Genomic DNA, 7,099 nt, shown 5'->3' with positions numbered 1-7,099 from the left:
TGGGCTTGCCTTGCGGACGTCGAGGTTTCTCCACGGTCTTCACCGTCGTGATCTGCTGGAGGGGGTTGAGGGGCTACAGGGTCGGGGTAGCGATGATGACCATCTCGGGGATTGTGGGCCACAATCCCGTTGGAGCGTGTTCCCAAAAGGCGACGAAGCACTTTTGGGGTCATCAAGGTATTTTGGTTGATGGCCGGGGCTGACCTCAAGGTCTCAATTGGTTGTCCGAACAACACGACTTGGTTGTCGGCGTCGGGCTCATCTTCTCCTCTTGCTGGGTTGAGACTAGCGTGCCCTTTTTATAGAAAAAGGCAACGGAGTCTCCCTTCACATGATTGCGAATGGGACAATATAGGTGTCGGTCTCTAGCGCATGATCGACAGGCTAGGCTGATAGGTTGGGCACCGACTGCCAAAAGTGTTGGTGTCACTGTATGGCTATCTTGCACGGGAAGCTTGGCTGGGGTTTTGGTTAGGGTCTGGTGGGTTGGTTTGCCTAAGTTTTTCGACCTGGCTAAGATAGGATTAGCCAATGGTTAGCCTGGCTCTGATACCAAGTTTGTCACGACCGGTTTTCCGGGTATTAATTTCCAGAAAATGGCCGTTGTGCTCACCAGCCCCAGGATTACTGTTAGCTGATGAGGCACCAAATTGATACAGAATTTCCAAGCAAAATACAAAATATGTAGTACAAGACCATTCTGGCCTATGAGTACAACAAGTGATTTCTAGAGGTTGATGGCGGAAGCGGTTTATGGATCATCGGTGTCTATGGGACTCCATTTCCCAACAGGAACAACTGACCAGGTTAATTCCTATCTTCACGAGGCTGCTATCACCGTTGCTTAGGTTTTGGGGCTGTCGTGCAACGCTCCTCTCCGTGCAGGAAATCTGGCCAAGACAATAGCCAGGGACAAGCCAGTGAGTACTTTGAATGTACTCGCAAACATTATGAACACGGGTATAATATAAATGATAATCGTGCGCTGAAATATTCTCTGATCACATTGCCAGTCATAAAAATAAAATCTCTGATGCATGCATGCAGATTATTTATATGCAACACGAATAAGCAATAATGGAGTGGAAATAAAATGCCGCAGTCGGGCGTCTGTGCGACACCACATACAAGGCTTATATTGAAGAGTAAATGACATGCGTGCCACAGTCGGACGTCGGAGCGACATCGCATAAAGGGCTTATATCAAAATAAACAACGAGCATGCCACAGTCGGATGTCTGAGCGACATCGCAGAAGGGGCTCATATCAAAATAAATAACGAGCGTGCCACAGTCGGACGTCTGAGCGACATCGCAGAAAGGGCTTATATCAAAAAAAATAATAAGCAATGCAATAGTTGGGCGTCTCAGCGACACCACATAAAGGGCTTATAAAATATATAATCACAATGAATATCCAGGAGGTAGAACCGTCCCATGGATACTCAATAATTCAAATCATACAATGGGTTAGTCCATAATAAACAAAACATAATTATCACAAGTCATTAGTCATGATCCACGTTCTGGTTTAGTAGTTTCTCCTCTGAAGACCGACACTAAGACTGACACTTGACCCATCCCAGACTGTAGTCCTAAACCATGGACACGGCTATTCGAATAGGTTTTATCTCTGCAGAGGGTGTACTCTTTACCCACGAGTAACGGATTTCTTTAGTCCTTCAGGACTAATTCCGTCTACGGTCTTTTAATTGAAAACACGCCTGACTTGCACACACCAGCTTAACTCACCGGTGTCTGGAATCACCCACGACACCTGTCAAGCAAAACTCTAAGTGGGGAGGCTACAACCTCGCGTAGCATGGGATCAAATTTATACTGCGCGCTCTAAGGGGTGGCCCCCTCTCGGTCCCAACCGGAAACACCCATGCCCGCGGACCAGGTGTCCTGCCTACCGGCTACAACCGGTATCTTCCACCATGGCCTCTTTGTACGGTGTGTGCTTGAAAGGGGTTGACGACTTACTAAACTGTACCCTACCTGTTGTAGGGACAAGTGGTATTACGAAACAAGTATGGGGGTTACTGGAACAAGACTCGATCTACGGTCAACTCTGGAGGTTTATAATTTCCCTGCATGACATGTATAACAAATATATTTCAACCAACACAATCAACACTCATTATACCTTACTATGCCATACCGGACACAACCGTCCCGACGGAGACCGGATACAAGCTCACGCCTACCCAAGGCAGAGGCTTTCCCGGATTTCTTGCGGCATGCATGCAAGGCACATGAGGATGATTACCTTCACAAGTGTGTTTATTTCCAATAGCATGGAAATCATTAATATGCATCCATGCAAATGATCATATCACATGAAATGACAAGTTCTCCGAAATGAGGTGGTGTTATAAATGTGTCAACGAACACACCAATAATATTATGCCGGGGTTCAGAATGCTTGCCTTCAAGGTGTGGAGAGGTGGGGGTGCTCTCCAAAACTTTTGAAAGCTTTCTGCCTCTCTCTAAAATCCTATTTTGAAAATATTGGAATTAACACACAATTTCAAAACAGCACAAAAAAGTTGTTTGAATTTTTTTTCAAATAAATCTTAAAATAAACTAGACAGAATTTGAGAGATGTAGGAAAAAGAATCAATTCATTTGGAGTTATATTCTCAAAGTTATAGCCAGTCAAAGTTTAGTCAAATTCTGATTTTAAATAAAACAGAAAAAGGATAAGAAAAATGCTACAAACCGGTACACCTCGAAGACGTATTTCGGGATTTACGTCTCCACTTAACCCACATGGACCGGAGCGGGGTCACTGACAGTGGGTCCAAGGGCCCACTGGTCAGGTTTGACCTGTCTCCCCCGCCTCCTTCCTCATCTGGCCGAATAGAGGCGGGGGCTCCGGCGACCAACGCCGGCGAGCGGCGGCTCCTCGCGGCCTCTAGAGGGCGGGGATGGATCTGCCAGACTGGGGCGGTCCTCCCGGTGGTTGTTGGGTCGGCGGGGATGGAGTGAGCTACCGGCGGCGAGCTTCGCGGCGGAGGAGGCTTCGGGAGCAAAGTGGGTTTGGGGCTACGGTGGCTCCCGATCAAAATCGAGCAGGGGGACGGGCTCACAGGAGGAAGAGAGAGCTTCTGGTGGAGAGAGTGGAGAGGGGGAGGCCCTGGTGGTGCCGGAGTGGCTGGGGCAGTGGCGGCGGCAGGAGTTGCCGGAGAGGAAGAAGACGATCCCTCTAGTCTTTCAACTACCACGGGAGGGTCAGTAAGGGAGTGAGGGAAGTTTCTTGAGGGCTTGACGAGCTCGGGGCTTCCTTTTATAGCGCGACGAGGTCGGTTCTGCGGCGGTGGGGATAAGATCACCGGCGACCGACGTTCTGTAGCAGCAGGGGGGCGTGGCGGGGCTGAGGATGGCGGCAGGAGCTAGCGAACGAGCGGAGCACTGCTCCAGGGCGAGCTGGCGAGCGGGAGTGGCTCGGGCGGCGCCGACACGGCCGGGGCCTGGATGCGGCCGTTAGCTAGCCGCCACGACCGTCCGGAGGTGGTGCTGTGGGGTGCCAGGGGTGGTCGGGGTGGCGTGGCGGTGCAGGGGGATACATGGCGTGCTAGCTACTATTGGCCAAGGGCCGGAACGGGTGCGGGGCGAGACGCGGCGGCTCAGGCGCACGTGCGTGCCAAACGCACGCTCTGGGCGCGCCCGGGACGTGTTCGACGAAATGCCAGTGCATGCTAGAGGTCGCGGGTGAGGCTGGCAAGAGACAGGGCTAGGGTAGGGTTAGTCAGAAGGTAAATGGACATGGTGGTTAGGTCAGGTGGCCAAGTTCATAATGTAAACTTGAAATCATGCCAAATCTGGCTATGCACTCAGGGTGTTTGTCAAAATGCCAAGGGCATCTAGGCAATACTTGGGGTGGCCAAATTCTCTAGATCAGTGTCTCTTTGGATGGACAAGAGGGTGGTGAGGTTAGTTTGTCAAAAGAAGAAACTTGTTAGTGCAAGTTTTGCAAAACCTCAGTTTTTGACAGAAAGAAGAGGGCATGGCTGCAAGCACTTAGAATCATCCAATGGGTCCGCTCTCCTGGACTTAAGGGTTTGGCAAGGTACACTACAAGCAGGAGAAAGAATCAAGGGCCAAGGAGCAAGCAAGAATATGGTTGCTGTACAAACCATCATGTTGGACCAGAATGAAGATGAGGTTGATACACTCAAGTTTTTCAAAGAACATCATTGGGTTTTTGCATCAAGTTGAATCATATGCTACTACTAACATCCCATAATTTTGGTGGAGGCTAGAAAGAAGTATTTAAATGAGTTGCAGTGCAAAATTACCCACTGGACCAGAGAAGAAAATTGGGTGTAGAGCTCAAAATATTTCATGAATAAAAGATATTTTTGCATAAAAGTGATTTAAAAACATCACCTGACATCTCCAAATTTTGGTTGGAATTTTAAGTGAATTTATCAAATGGTTGTAGTTCAAATATGGCCATATAACTTTGAAAAAACTGTTTTTCAAGAAAATAAAGATCAAGCAAATTAATTATGTAATTAGTTCTACTAATAAACGAAAAGTTTTTCTTGAGAGGTTAAACAAGTCCAATAACATATTTGAAAAGTTTTCACTTTGGGGAAAACTCCATAATAGCAAGGGAGAAAAAGGCTCAAAAATCAAAAGGGAGCCCAGAAAATAAAAGTTTTAATTTCCTGGCAAAATTTTAATTAATAAAACGAGGTCAAAATTTTGGGGTGTCACAATATTTCTACACAATATGTACCCCTTTGAGAGGTTCATGGGTGTCCTAAAGAAATATGTCCGTAACTGCGCTAGGCTAGAAGGAAGCATCTCCATGGGCCATCAAACAGAGGATGTCATTGGGTTTTGTGTTCACTTCATTCCTGGCCTTAAGAAGATAGGTCTCCCTAAATCGCGGTATGAGGGGAGACTAACTGGAAAAGGAACACTTGAAGGAGACTCAATAATATGCAGGGACGGATATTCTTGGTCTCATGCACACTACACAGTTCTACATAACTCTACCTTGGTGACCCCGTATGTCGATGAACACAAGAACAGTTTGCGCTCCAAACACGCGGAGCAGTGCGACAACTGGATTACATGCGAACACATCAGGACTTTTAGTAGTTGGTTGGAAACACGTCTCAGAGGTAACAACACTGTTTGTGATGAGCTGTACTCGTTGTCCAGGGGACCATCTTCGACTGTATTGACTTACAAAGGATACGAGATAAATGGGAATACATTTTACATGATCACCCAAGATCAAAAGAGCACCAACCAAAACAGCGGTGTCCGCTTTGATGCAGCAACCGAGAGGGGAAAGGACACATATTATGGTTACATAGTGGACATATGGGAACTTGACTACAGACATGATTTTAAGGTGCCTTTGTTTAAGTGCAAATGGGTCAATCTGTCAGGAGGCAGGGTACAGGTAGACCCACAATATGGAATGACAACAGTGGATCTGAACAATCTTGGGTACACTGACGAACCATTCGTCCTAGCCAATGACGTGGCACATGTTATCTATGTGAAGGACATGTCTACCAAACCGAGAAAAAGAAAAGATAAGGAAGCGAATACATCATACGATGAGCCAAAGCGCCACATAGTTCTTTCGGGAAAAAGGGACATCGTGGGAGTAGAGGGCAAGACAGACATGTCCGAAGATTATGAAAAGTTTCATGAAATTCCTCCCTTCAAAGTCAAGGTTGACCCAAGCATCCTGATAAATGATGAAGATTATCCATGGTTACAGCACAATAAGGAAAGGACACAAGCGAAGAAAAAGTGAAGACTTTCTCCACAACTATTATGATGATACCATGCCAACTTTCAACCTTTTCGTAGTTCATTTGAAATGCTTGTTGTAACAGACAAGTTTCCGTATGAAATCTTGATACTTCGAAAGAGATTGTCTGTTTTGTACACGAAGTGCATCCAATTTTTGTCGTAACCCTCTCAACTTTCTTGCACATGCTATGTGGATGAAATGATGATACCATGCCAACTTTCAACCTTTTCATAGTTCATTTTCTGTTCAAAATCATTAAAAGCAAAAAAGAATTTCCATAAAGAACTTTTTTGTTACAAAAATAATTATCATAAAAGAAAATAAATAAGTAATTAGAAACAAAATAATATAATCTTTAATAAAATATATAAGGATAAACAAAATAAAATAAAATAAAATAAACTTTAATAACATAAATAAAATTTATGAAACTAAAATTATCAAAGTATTTTCTGTTCAAAACATTATAAGCAACCTCTAGTATTATTGAAACTAAAATTCTATAAAATTGATGCAACTAAAATTATCAAAGTATTTTCCGTTCAAAATCATTAAAAGCAAAAAGAATTTTCACAAAGACCTTTTTTTGTTAGAAACTTTAAGAGCAAAAAGAATTATCATAAAGTAAAATACATAAGTAATTAGAAACAAAATAAAAAAAATAAGTTTTTTGTTGTAAGTAGAAACAAAACAAAATAAATAAAGCAAAAAAGAAAACAAAAAAGGGAAAAAATAAAAATTATGCCACCTACTGGGCCACCATGGCCTGAATACGACTAGAAACCCATCCATGGGCCAGGATTCAGGCCCGCAGAAGGCCCAGTAGGCCCACAGGCATGCACAGAGAGGTTAGGCCCGTAAGCCTGCTTTAGAGAGGAGCTCAACAGATCAGGCGCACCGCACCTTATAAACAGGTGCGGCTCTCTCTCAGCTAGCGAGGTGGGACTAAACTCCCACCACCACGCCGCTGTGCAAGGCTTTTGGTCCCGGGTGGTGGCACCAACCGAGACTAAAGGGGAGCATTGGTCCCGGTTCGTAGCACCAACCGGGACCAATGCTCCCCCTTTAATCCCGGTTGGTGCCACCAACCGGTACCAAAGGCCTCTGCTTCCCGCCCTTTGGGCTGCTGAAAAGAGGCTTTTGGTCCCCGTTGGTGGCACCAACCGGGACTAAAGGGGGCATTCATCCCGGTTGCTGTCACGAACCGGGACCAATGCTTCGTCTATATAACTAGCACTTGCGAAAATTTTCATTCAGTTCGTCTTCCCCGCCCCAACGACGCCGCCAAGCTGCCCCTCTATGCCTCGCC

Source organism: Triticum dicoccoides, chromosome 4A, assembly GCF_002162155.2.
Source record: "Triticum dicoccoides isolate Atlit2015 ecotype Zavitan chromosome 4A, WEW_v2.0, whole genome shotgun sequence".
Lineage (NCBI taxonomy): Eukaryota > Viridiplantae > Streptophyta > Magnoliopsida > Poales > Poaceae > Triticum > Triticum dicoccoides.
Note: the sequence above shows the minus strand (reverse complement) of the source record.